Genomic DNA, 14,057 nt, shown 5'->3' with positions numbered 1-14,057 from the left:
TAGTTAACTGTTTAAAGCTGGGTGAGCCCTGCCAAACTGGCTTTGCAGCAAGGCTGGGCAGGGCGCCGGCCTGGAAGCCCAGGGAACGGCCGGGAGCTGTGGCCCTTTGACTTCCCCTTGGCCCGCAGTGAACTCCCTCAGTGCAGGTTCTTCAATTTTATGATGTAAGAAAACAGGAACCAAAATTTTCCATAACAAACACCACTGCTTATCATCAGATTAAAATTATTACAGCCTGTTTTTTTTCCCCAGTATCTGTTACATTTTACCTTTAAAAAATAAGAATCCTTCAAAATTCCCATACTTCCCCCGAGGGCTTCAAGTGGTGACGATTATGGCACTTAATGAAGACTTAGGCAATTCTGTAAGGTAAGTATACTGTAAGTGACAAAAGGCACTTGATGAAATAAAACACGATAAATCTAACATAATGAATAAATTTTAACAATATTTGTAAATATCTAATCTACTATATCCAGCCAGTTTTATTCTGACATTTACATTAATTCTTATGAATTAATTTAAAATATATAAGTAGAAAATATTACCAGTACATACTATTAAGATAAAATTATGTTCATAGTTGATACTTTTTAAAAGATGCAAAGCAAGGGCCCAGCGTGGTAGCCTAGTGGCTAAAGTCTTTGCCTTGCACATGCCAGGATCCCATATGGGTGCCAGTTCATTTCCTGCCACTCCACTTCCCATCTAGCTCCCTGCTTGTGGCCTGGGAAGTCAGTGGAGAGCGGCCCAAAGCCTTGGGACCCTGCACCCATGTGGCAGACCCAGAAGAGGCTCCTGGCTCCTGGCTTCAGATCGGCTCTGCTCCAGCTGTTGTGGCCTTTGGGAAGTGAACCAGTTGAGAGAAGATCTTCCTCTTTGTCTCTCCTCCTCTCTGTATATCTGACTTTCCAATAAAAATAAAGTAACTAAATCCTTTCTTTTTAAAGGCAAAACAAAACATCATGCATTGAACTACAGTGAATCTGAGGTAAGAAAGAACTGCCATGGCAGAATTCAATTTTTTTCATGTTGTTACCTTCAGCACTTGGTATCGTAGTGGGCCTCAACCCCGTGCCCTGGCCATAGCAGATAAACATTGCAGAACTACAGGAGGAACGGAAGGAGGGAGGGAGGGAGGAAGGGAGGGATGGGGGAAGGGGTGGAGGGAGGGAGGAAGGGAGGGATGGGGGGGGGGTGGAGGGAGGGAGGGAGGGACGGAGGGAAGGAGGGAGGGAGGGGAGGGGTGGAGGGATGGAGGGATGCAGGGAGGGAAGGAGGGAGGGAAGGAGGGAGGGAAGGATGGAAGGAGGGAGGGATGGAGGGAGGGAGGGACGGAGGGAGGGAGGGAGGGAGGGAGGGGAGGGGTGGAGGGATGGAGGGATGCAGGGAGGGAAGGAGGGAGGGAAGGAGGGAGGGAAGGATGGAAGGAGGGAGGAATGGAGGGAGGGAGGGACGGAGGGAGGGAAGGAGGGAGGGAGGGAGGGAGGGAGGGAGGGAGGGAAAACAGATGCTTTGATCCCTTGTTATCTGAGTGATGCTCTTCTGCCACTTGCTTTGTCCTGCAGCACGTTTCACAATGCACATACTTTAAATATTTATCATTTGTGTGCCACACTTTTTCATTGTTCCCTTTCCTGTTTCCAGCCTGTTTCTTCTTCTGTAGAGCAATATGTAAGAGAACATCCCCCCTCCCACCCCACCCCACCCCCTTTTTTTTTTCAAAGAAAAGAAAGGATTGTATCCTATCTGGCAAATTTTCAAAAGTAAAAATTTAGAGAAGGCATTGAGTTCAGACCCACCCTTCTCGGGGCTGAGCTGAGTCACTTCACTTAGTCAGAGGGTATGGTGTTTAAAATATACCTTAAATCCATTATTCTAGCTCTTAAAGCCTGTGCCTTCTGACCTGGCTGAGCCACATATGCATCATGCAGTGAACACCTAGGCCAGCTCCATGACCAGGTATGTGCCCCATCTTCCCCTGCCCCTCATTTCCACTTGATGTCTATTCTGATAGCTACTCAACTCCGGAAAATCCCCCACCCTTGCCCAGCACCACCATCTATTCATGATCTGTTCTGGACCATGCCTGATTTTAATGAAATGTGTCTTCTTCAGCGCTTTGAGTTTATCTTACCTGCATCTTCTTCTGGCTGTTGTAGAAGACTAACCCAACAGACGTCTAAATTCCCTTACTGTGCAACCTGCACAAGGGACGCAGGAGTAGACACAAGAGCACCTGTCCTCCTTGCCTGGATTGATTGGAGAGGACAAATTAACTTATAAATTAAAGATAACAGCGTTCAAACACCAAGTAGAATCAAATACCACTTTCATATCAGGTAGGATAGGAAATAAAAACACACATGCAGGAGAAGAGTCTCCCAGCTAGTCATCTTTCTATCAGTAAATGTGAACATAAATAATAGAGCATACAGTTTCTGTTTGGAAGGGGATATTTGCTGCAGGAATCATTGTCCCCAGGTAATGGAACCCACACTCAGAACGATGGCTCAGAGCGTCATAACTCCCTCATTCACCAGCACACTGCACAGCATTGAGTGACCACTCTGAAAAGCCAAGAACTTTTTTATCCATGATTCAAAACAACCATTTTGATAGCTTTATTGGGATACAGTTTCTACACAACAAATAGCAAGTATTTAACATGTACTATATGCATATATGTGTGTGAATAAAATCATCATCGATATCAAGACAGTGAATATATTCATCACTCCTAAAAATGTCCTTCATCATTTTTTTAAGTTTTTATTTTAATTTGCATTGTAAAGAAGGTGATCTTTAACAACCTAAGCTGAGCCAGGCTTAAGCCAGAAACCAGGAACTTTATCTGTATCTCTTATATGGGATGCAGAGACCCAAGAAATCAGTCCATCATTTCCTATCTTTCCAAGTGCATTGGCAGGGTGCTGCTTCAGAAATGGAGCTGCCGGGACATTGAACAGCCCTTGGACATGAAATGTTGGTGCCTCATGCAGGAACTTAACCCATTGTACCCCACCACTGGCCCTGAGTACATTTTAAATACCCACCTCTTATGCCTCCCCATCATTGCTCATTCCCAAGCAACCACTGTTTTGTTTTCCATTGCCATGGCATAATTTGCATTTTCTAGAATATTAATTAAACAGAATTAGACAGTGTCTACATTTTTCATCTGGCTTTTTTTGCACAGTGCATAATTATTTTAAGATACATTAATGTCATTATAGGTATCAAAAACTAATTCCTTATTGTTGCCAGGTTGTTGTAATTGTTTGCATATACAGCGATTGTTTATCCATGTGTTGATGGACAGCTTGGGTTGTTTCCAGTTTGGGACTACTACAAATGAAGCTGTTATGAATATTTGTGTACAAATGTAAACAAATGCTACCTGGTAGAACGGGTGGGTCATACAGCAAAGGTATGTTTAACTCAAAAACTGCCAAACTGTTCACAACTTTGCTGTATTGTTTTTATTTCCTAAAAACAATGTGCAAGAATTTCGGTTACTCCACAACCTTGTGAACAGTTGGCATGGCAGTGTTCCCAAGTTCATACATTCTACAGCTACTGGTGTATACTACTGTGGCTTTAGTTCGCATTTCCCTAGTGACTAGAAAGATTGACATCATTTCATAATTCTGTTGGATATCCAATATGCCCTTGATGACGTATCAATCTCTTTTCCTTTCTTTTTATAATTAAACAAACTCTTCACATGTTCTGGATGTAAGTTCTTTTAAGCTTATTCTTCCAATCCATGAATTTGTTATACATTGCCATTAACTCATTTCTATCATCAACATTTTGTATTTCCAATGTATTTTTGCTGCCTTCCTAACCAGCATGTTTCAGTTTCAATCTATTACTTATAGCTGCTTATATTTAATCTTTTTGGACACAAATAGATCACCAATATCTTAATGGCTTTCTAGGGAAAAATTCATTTCCTTATTTTCCACTTTCTAGCGTCTTCTTGCATCCCTAAGCATGTGGCGCCACATTTATCCAACGATGGCTTGGATATTATTATCACAGATCTGTTGTAAAAACTACTGTGATCATATTAGAAGCACCTGGATGAACCAAGTTCCTTTCCCCATCTCTCCAATTTTAACTGCAAAATCTCTGCCTGTAAGGCAACATGTTCTCAGTTTCCAGCAATTAAGTCGGGTGCAATTGGGATTGAGATGTGTTATCAGTGTGTAACACAAGTACATAAAATATGTACTTCTCTGTTCAAATATGGCCTCTCTGTTCTTCGGTGTTGTTAAACTGCCTTAATGATGCTAAGATCTTTTTTGGAGAGTCTATAGGATTTTCTGCATATAATATGAGAAGAGTGAAAAATTGTAGCATGAAAATAATTTTCTAATATGGATGCTTGCACTTCATCTTCATGTCTTGCTTCCTGGGCGACTGCTTCCAGGATGCTGTTTAAAAACAGTAGTGAGGGGCCCGGCACGGTGGCGCAAGTGGTTAAGTCCTCGCCTTGCACGCCCGGGATCCCATATGGGCGCCGGTTCTAATCCCGGCAGCCCCGCTTCCCTTCCAGCTCCCTGCCTGTGGCCTGGGAAAGCAGCAGAGGACGGCCCAAAGCTTTGGGAACCTGCACCCGCTTTGGAGACCCAGAAGAGGCTCCTGGCTTCGGATCGGCATAGTATCGGCCCGTTGCGGCTCACTTGGGGAGTGAATCATCGGACGGAAGATCTTCCTCTCTGTCTCTCCTCTCTGTATATCCGCCTTTCCAATAAAAAAAAATAATAAAAATAAATCTTTAAAAAAAAAAAAAAACAGTAGTGAGAACAGACTCCCTTGCCTTGTTCTAAAAGACAGAGAAGAATTTCACTATCACCTTTTCCATTGTAGAAAATGATTATTTTATTCACATGCTAAATTAGATCCACAAAGTTTCTTCTATTTCCTAGCTGGCTAAGAATTTTTATCATGAATACATGCTAAATTTCATTAAATCATTTTTGCTTGTGCTAACATTATCATATGCTGTTTTCCTTTATACCTTTAATACAGCAAAGCACATTGATTTTCAAATGTAAAAACTGATCTTGAATTCCTGGAATAGCTTCACATGGTGAAAAATATTAGCATATTTTTATATTTTCCTTGGTAAAACTTTGTTGAATTTTTAAAAAAGACTTTTCATTTATGTTCAAGAGTCACACTAGCCTATGGTTTGCCTCTCTTGTACTGTCCATTCCTGGATTTGGTTTCAAGGTAAGGCTAACTTTGCAGAATGACTTGGTGAGTATTCATTCCTCCTCAGTTTGGGAGACATTCTTTAAATGTCTGATACAACTCACTGTGGAAGCCATCAGTGTCTGGAGTTCTCCCTGCGTTAAGACGGTTAAATGAAAAGTCATCCTCTTTCATGGACACATGACCATCCAATTTATATATTTCTGACTGAGTGTAATCTGGAAGTTTTTGTCTTTTAAACAACTTATCAATTTCATCTAAAAAACAAATACTGAGTCATTGTTATCATTCTTCATCACAGTGACCGTTATTTCCAATTTCAAATGTCATTTTATCATGGCTTCTTTTAAGGTCAGTTTATTTTTTTTTTTTCAAAAACTCCTGTGCATTTCTTTAAAGTCTAATTAGAGTAAATTGCCATCAGGAAGTTGAAAGTAATATGCTGCTGATTTTGCTATTTAGGGACATCATCAGAAATTTCACTTACCTTGTCCTGGATTCTCATTCCACGTAAAGTGGCTAAACAGTCCACTGGCTGGCTTTGCTTATGCAACTTGATACCTACCACATTTACCAGTGAAGAGGGCCTGCTTGCTTCCTTTCCCCCTGAAACATGTCCATTACCCTGGTCATAGACTTGTAAACTTAAATTATTATTCCACAGGAGGTCAGCTAGTACAAAGCCAAGGACAATGGTAATGAAAATCACAGATGTTGCGCAGGTGTTTTTCCCAGTGGTTAAGATGCTCATGGGATCGCCTGGGCTTTGGTTGTCAGCTCTGTTTCTGATTCCAGTGTCCTGTTAATGGCACCCTGGAAGGAAACAGGTACTTATATCCAAGTATTTGTATCCAAGATACTCAACCTGGGAGATCTGGAAAGAACTTTGGCTGGGTTCAACCCCACTATGAAGGCATTTGAGAAGTGAAGCAGTAGATAGAAAAATTCCTTTCTCTCCCTCTCTCTTTTTCATCTCCCTTTCCTCTCCCTCCCCATTGCTCTTTCAAATAAAAATAAATTAAACTTTTAAAAATATTAGTCATGTCCTGCTGCTGATGACACAGGAGTATCGCTCCTTGTTGAGTCAGGAGTATCGCCTCTATTAATGATAATTAAAGTGGTAATTCACACTTGCAGATCACTTGCCATATCCCAGGGCTTTTGCTAAATTGGAACCTTACAGACATTGTCCTATTTAATCCTTACAATAACCAGAAATGTAAGAGCTATTATTATCCTCATTTTGTTTAAGAAGAAACAGAGTCTTCGAGGAGCTAATACACTTGCCAAATCACAGTAACCATGAAACAAATTTTCAATGATAGAGACAGACGTAACAGGAAGAACCCATCTACTTTATCAGAGAATATTCATACAACAGGTGGCTATGAACATGAAGTTGAAAAGTCAAAATGGGATTTATGGAGGTTTTTTTTCACTGACTTGTCCTATTAACTCTGAAGGAAATTTCTCTGCAAGAAGTCTAAGCTATATTCCTCCTCTTACAATACTTACCTATTCTCTATGAGAAAGACAGAAGAATCTGTATTCTGGGGCCATCTTTGTGGCAAATTTTTATTGATTTTTGTATTTATTTGAAAGAGTTACAGAGAGACAAGGACATAGTGTGTTGGAATTCTTTTTGATAGTTGTTATTTTACATTATAATCAATTATGTCCAAGACATATTTTTGCTTGTGTGGTTTGAGTCCAGCCTTCCTGTGGATCTGTAAGAATGGACACTCGAGGGAAACCTATCCAGGAGGAGCAGAGTTCCTGGATGAGGCAAGAAGATCACAACGAGGCTTCCTGAAGAACCCTGGCGAGAAAACATCACCTTGCTGGGATCACAGTACAGAGCAACCGCGCTTACCTAAATGACCCTTGAATGATTCCTAGAAGTAGCACTGGAATATTTCCTAAGCCTTTCCTACAAACTGTGGCTCCCACTACATTTACCAATCTGATTTTAGTGTATCGACGAGCTCAGCAGATTTCCTTACACTAATACAATTATTTAGCTTGTTTTAGATGAAATGTGCATAAAGAACTATATTCCTTAGGTGATTCTTCTCATAAGAGCCGGTGCTATGAAGACAGGCATGCCGCTTAAATCCTGTCATCTTCTCTGTCAGTTCTCAGAATGTGTCTAGACATGCAGGAAGAAGTAAAAAATTGAAGCAATCAACTACATAATTTGGACAGAAACATTCCATACAGCTGAAACACTGTGTTGATTGGATAAAATGAAGCAAACTGCCCAACAGTCCTCATTTTTTACTGCCTGCTCAGACACAATTCTTATCTAGGATGCCAGAACAAGGCATAAATCTATGTAATCCATCTAAATTGGTGATAATCACTTCAGCCTCTGCATCAAAATAGAGATAGCTAGTCACAACGATATAAACTGCCAGCTCTCCCCACTTGACAGTTCCTGGGTCAGAGCTCGTCTGTATACACAATACCCCAAAACAACTTGATGGAAATTGGCATTGCGGTCATATATGCAGATGCAGTATCTGACCACTGAATCTTGGCTTACATGTTTACAAGGCAGTTAGTAACCAAACCTTGTTCTACAAATATGAAAGCAAAACTGAGACATTGGGCACCATATTTAGACAGCATTTCCATCAATCCCTGAAACACCGTATTTCAAATGATTCGCATCTTTGCTCTTCACCAAAAGCCCTATGCTTTTACTGTACTTGGAGGACACAACCAACAGCTGCGTATCTGGGAAGTACCTGTCACGTTAAAGAGAATCTTACCAATGAATCCAGTTTGGGTTAACATCATCCTACCAGCAGCTAACCATGCCTTGTCCTGGGGATGGTACATCTCCCTGTGCGTTCCTCTCCAGGGGTCTTCCCCAGCCTGTCCAGTGAAGTAAGTACTTGGTGTCTTGGCAGAGTCAAGCACAAGTGATTTGTTTCTAAGCCGTGCTGCAGTAAAACACCTCCTCCACCTTTTTGGTGGTGTTAGTCTGTATAGGGTGAGTAACAGTTGCAAATATAGATGCATGCCAATTGACAGGTGTTTAATTTTTCTTTACTTCTTTTTATTATTATTATTATTATTATTATTATTATTCTCAGTTTATGATACATCTCCATAGACCCTAGAATTTTCCTTGTCCCCTCCCTACGATCCCCTCCCACTGAGTTCCTCCATATTACTACTGTAGTATAGTTCTTCATAAACAGTCATATGTCCATCATTTCAGGCATGGACAATAGCATAGAGTCCAGCATCCTATTGTTAAGATATAGTTAACAGTTTCATTGTGAGTCCATCTTTGATTAGAGATGCATATTCCATTGTATCCTCACATCTGAATTTGATAGTCTCCGTTATAGTTACTATACATACCCTTGAATGAAAAGCCACAATACAAAATCAACAGGAAGAAAAATAGAAAGTTACAATGCCATGAAGTTAAATAACATGCTACTAGATATGATCATCTTCATTACACAGTTATTATACATTCTCTTAAATGAAAATCCACGAAACAAAATTAACAGGAAGAAAAAATAAATTAAAGTTTATTTTCCTGGCAAAAACAGTAAGATATGCATTTAACTCAAGGTTTTCTGCCAAGTTCATTTTTACCAATCTCAGAAGTTACAGAAAAGTTAAGAACCAGTTCTTTTACAACAATGGCACCATAATTATGGAACCAGGACCTCTGAAGAATAAAAGCCCACACTTCTACTGAGTCAGCACCCATTCTCCAACAGGTCCCGCCTCCAGAGTCCACAATTCTGGAGGCTCGGAGAACAGGGCTCTGGCATCAGGCATCCCTTTTCTTACTGCATCATAGCATCGTGGCAGGGCAAGTAAGCCTACACAAGAAGCAGAAGAAGGAGACAGCTGAACTAGCGTTGTAATAGCTCACTCAGGTATTACTCCCTCTCCAGAAGAGAATATTAATAAATGTAAGAATGCATAGCCCTCATCATCCAGTTAACACTTAAAAGACTTATCTCTTGATACTGTTACAATGCCAATAGTCACACCACATTCACAGGTGGCAGAAGAAATAGCAAAATAGCCTGAAAAGCAGGCTTCATCATGAAAGCATTTTTCTCTGTTTCAAAAATAGAGGAGTTGTGGGGTAGGGGTTGAGTTGCTTCTTGGGATGCCTGTGCTCCAGGTCAGAATATCTGGGTTGGAGTCCAACCTCTGTTTGTGCTTCCTGCTAAGGCACACCCTGCGAGAAAGCAAGTCCTTGCACATACGTGCTCCCACTCAGTGGAGTTTCAGTTACCTGCTTTTTTTGGGCACTGGGGAGTGAACCAACTGATGGAAGTTCTTCTCTCTGTCTCTTTCTCTATGTGTGTGTATATATCATTTGTATAAAAATATGATATAAACAATACGTGTATAGCATTCAAACAAAGGAATATTTTAAAAGCAGAAAATTTGATCTTTATGTCAATAATGCAATTTTATTTTCTTCATAATTTAAATTACTTCCAAATTTTAAAATAAACAGAAACCAATAATTAACAATTGCTATTAAACATGGGGTTTATGTTCATTTTCACTTACAACTTCATCAAAGACAGAGAAAGTCAACTTAGTATCCCCTAAGAAAGAAGATCCAATTTGCTTTGCTGCCAGTGCAAGTATTACTCTGTTGGCCAAATTCAGCCACTTGAAGATCTTTGCGAGTTCATGCTCTGTGCACTTGTAGGCTAGTTCAGGCATCTCCTGTTGGGTTTTTTAATTATTATTGTTTAATACCTTCAAATATGACACAAATGAACATTTTTGTCACTGAATATGTTTGCTTCCCTTAAACATCCTCTTAAAAATAGAAAGCTTAGTTTTATAAAACATTGGTTTATTCTCTATTGTTTTTAGCAGAGCATGATTCAGTAATGTAGACTATTTTATGTAATATTTTAAACAGTTTAAGTAGGGTGCTATAGGATAAAGAGGTAAATTGTAAAAGTTATAAACACAAAGATCAATTTTATGGGCCCAACACAATGGCTCAGTGGTTAAATCCTTACCTTGTATGCACTGGGATCCTATATGGGCTCCAGTTTGTATCCCAGTTGCTCCACTTCCCATCCAGCTCTCTGCTTGTGGCCTGGGAAACAGTAGAGGACAGCCCAAAGCCTTGGGACCGTGCACCCATGTGGGAGACCCAGAAGAGGCTCCTGGCTCCTGGTTACAGCTCAGCTCAGCTCTGGCCATTGAGGCCACTTAGAGAATGAACAAGCAGAGATCTTTGTCTCCCCTTCTCTCTGTGAATTTGCCTTTCAAATAAAAATAAGTAAATCTTTATAACAAGTTATTTTTAATAGAGTTACATTTTTCTCAGTTTTTGGAAGCTTTACATTATTTATTGTTATTGTTTTAATTGTACTCACCTCTCGAAAACCAATTGAAACAGGTCTGAATATAGAAACTCATAAAATAAGACAGCTAATTTTTATAAGAAGATTACTAAAAATAAATGAGGATAATTACCAAAGTTAAGGACTAAATTTAGTTTTGAGTCTGAAAATAAAACAGATGTGCGTTGAGAATTTATAATTCCCATTGTTCTCATGAAAAGTAACAGAATTCAAATATTTGGCAATATATTTCAGAGGGAATGTTTAGAATGTAATAGCCACCATTGAGTCAGTCCTAGGCCATAGATTTGCTGGGATACCCATATGAGAGTAGATCAAAGCATTTGTGGAATATGTAATTAAAGGTCAAGTTTATTTTGAAGGAAAGAAAATTTTTAATCCATGACTATGTTTTTCATGTTATGCAGTTCCCGTGAAGTTTTTGAATACTCTGCATATAACCTGTAAAGGAAAACATACTCATATCAATCATATCAATCCTTCTGAGAGGTTATAGGATCAAGCAAACAAAACATCTTCAACTACACTTTACAATGATCCTGATTCATTATTCAAACAAATATTTTCATCTCCCTTCTGACAGAAAGAGGATGTAGTATTATTAATGGAAGGTGAGCATGGCTGAATATGAGAGAATATAAAAGACATGAATGGTTTGGCAAGCGTTGATTTCTGGGGAACTGGCTCAGTGCGGGGACACAATGAGAGTTAATGGGAGAATGAAAACAAGCAAATCCTTTCATCAGCTCTGTGAAATATCAAATGCCTTAAGTCAGCGCTTGGCAGATGCAGCACGGCACGGGTTGGAGATGAATGCACTAACATGTTCCTGTTTTGTGGTTTTCTCTGTTGCCAAAAAAATTCCTGATGTGCAAAAAGCAGTGCTAGAATTCTGTAAAATTGCTAAAATTTCTCCTGTGTAGAATCTGTCATCCTGCCTTTGTTTTAAATAAGCTGAATCTATATTTTGTCACTTGGAATGGGTAAGGACATTCGCTTTAAAACTTGCAAATATACACTGTAAAATGGAAAGCGAGGTTGTTTGGGATGCAACTCACAGCATTGCTCTCCGTAAACTTCCAAGTTTAACTTTATGCTTCGTATTCACTTGTGCGGACTTCTGTATACTGTTTGAGGTTAGCGATGTCTACCATTCTTTTTTCTGTGTGGTTTTTGTTGGGAAGAGGGGAGGTAATACAATACGGCCACTAGTAAGGATTAGTAGCATTTTAGGTGTTTTCAGTTCTTGTGTCGTAACATTTTTAGTGCTTAGACCCAGCGATTCCAGAAGTCTAATCAGTACTTGGAGGGACTCAGAGTTTTAGCAAAATATTATGTGTATAATGCGGAGGTTACTAGAAGTATACCATGTTCTAAGGTATGCAACTTATGGATATGTACAATGTAATTAACTACATTTAACATACATATGTACATATATGAGTTTGTGTGTGTGTGTGTGTGCATACACACACAGTAGCCCTTCATTATCCACCAAGGGCTGCTTCCAAGACACCAAAATCTGTGGGTGTTCAAATATCTTGTATAGTATCTGCATATAAGCTATTTGCGCTTTCCATATTTTTAAAATTCATTTGGAAGACAGCATTACAGAGAGAGAAGTCTTCCTTCTGCTGATTCCCTTCCCGAATAGCAACAGCAGCAGCAGCTGAGTCAAGCCAAAGCCAGAAGCCAGGAACTTCTTCAAGGTGGCCCATGTGGGTTTAGGGGCCCAAGTATTGGGGCCACCATCCTCCGCTGCTTTCCCAAGAATATTAACAGGGAGCTAGTTTGGAAGTGAGGCAACTGGAGCAATAGCTGGCACCCCCATCTACTTTAGGTAATCTCTAAATTGTTTTATTAGAAGTTATTACAGTTAATAGCTAGTTATACTGCATTGTATAGTCCATGACGACAAGGGAATGTCTGTACACGTTCAAATCAGAAGCAACAGTTTTCTCAAGTATTTCTGATGTACAGTTGATTAAAACTGTGACTGCGGAACACAAGGAGACAGAGGGAGGACTGTACAAGGACACTGCAAAAAGTTCAAGGAAATGGATATTGTGAGATTTTCTGCAACTTGCTGTGTGGCCACTGGGTTTGGGCTTTAATTAGATTTCCTGGTTATCTTGAGACAGTATTTACTCTGTGTCCTCTGCAACCTAGGACTCCAGTGAGAAATGAAAACAATAGGTCAACAGGTGTTCTAAATTCCTTTGTGCAGGATGAGCTATTTTGGTTATATTTGACTTAGAAAAGAGAGGAACAAAGAGCTGCTGTGTTAAACTTCAAGGTGAGAGGGACTGGCACGAGGGCTCAACTGGCTAATCCTAGTCTTTCAATTGCCAGCATCCCATAGAGGCTCTGGTTCGTGTCTCGGCTACTCCACTTCTTATCTAGCACCCTGATTGTGGCTTAGGAAAGCAGTAGAAGATGGTCCAAGTCTTTGGGACCCTGCACCCACGTGGGAGACCAGCAAGAGGCTCCAGGCTCTTGGCTTCACAGCAGCTCAGCTTTGGCCATTACAGCCATCTGGGGGTGACCCAGTGGATAGAAGACCTCTTTCTGTCTCCTTCTCTGCAAATCTATGTTTCCAATAAAAATACATAAGTCTTAAAAAAAAAAAAAACTTCAAGATGAGAAAAGTAGGAGCTAAACTTAAGAGTGTGTGTTGGCTTACACAGAGAAGACTGGTTAAGAAACTGGGCTTCTGTTTCCCTCTCTGCATCACGGTGTCCTCTCTTTGGCGTGGACGGTACAGCGTGCAGAGCATAGGCCAGCTCTGAGGACAAATTAGGCAAAATGTTTGTCAATGTTTAGCCACGGCTTGTCGTTTTCTCTCTGTCATCATCATTGTCTGTGCAAGGCAGCATGACTTTGAACCACTCCTTAGCTAAACAGACTTTCTTCCCTTTCCATCTCTGTCACTGTGGGTTATGCACTGAGTCTCCAGAACGTATTCCTCTTGGAACTGAAACTTTGTGCCCACTGTCCGACACCTCCTCCCTTCCCTGCACTCTTTGTGCATAGGTATCAAAGCACCAAGATGTGTGCCATAAAGATGTATGATTTTTGTGTTTTGAGATATATCAACAAAACCTTTGTGAAAAAGAGAGTTATATGTAAGAGAGGAAGAATAAGAGGATGAAGTAAAAATTATAGAAAGAAAGAAAAAAAGGGAGGGAGAGATAGAGGTAGAGGAAAGAGAGAAAGAAAAGTCAGACAAGAAAAATTGACAGACAACAATTACACACTGGGAAATTTTATTGACAATTTGGTAAACTTTTCCAAAAGTCTGTCTAGTTCTCTTTAAATAAGGTGTTTTTCCCTCCAAACTTGCCATTAAGCATTGCCATTTTTTTTAAGATTTATTTTTATTATTATTGGAAAGGCAGATTTTAGAGAGAAGGAGAAACAAAGATCTTCCATCCACTTGGTCACTTCCCAAGT

At 40.0% G+C, this 14,057-nt stretch overlaps 1 long non-coding RNA gene across 1 annotated transcript; it reads left to right on the top strand.

Annotated features, from left to right (window-relative positions):
• Nucleotides 1-269: 269 nt before the first annotated feature.
• LOC121159597 lies at nucleotides 270-5,103 on the top strand. The gene is made up of 3 exons (XR_005884397.1): nucleotides 270-369; nucleotides 1,883-1,962; nucleotides 5,041-5,103. It is a non-coding gene; the product is annotated as an uncharacterized LOC121159597 (long non-coding RNA).
• The last annotated feature ends 8,954 nt before the right edge of the window (nucleotides 5,104-14,057 follow it).

This window comes from Ochotona curzoniae, unplaced genomic scaffold (genome assembly GCF_017591425.1).
Source record: "Ochotona curzoniae isolate NIBS_2020 unplaced genomic scaffold, NIBS_Ocur_1.0 contig_43, whole genome shotgun sequence".
Lineage (NCBI taxonomy): Eukaryota > Metazoa > Chordata > Mammalia > Lagomorpha > Ochotonidae > Ochotona > Ochotona curzoniae.
Note: the sequence above shows the minus strand (reverse complement) of the source record. Positions and strands in the feature narration are given on the sequence as shown.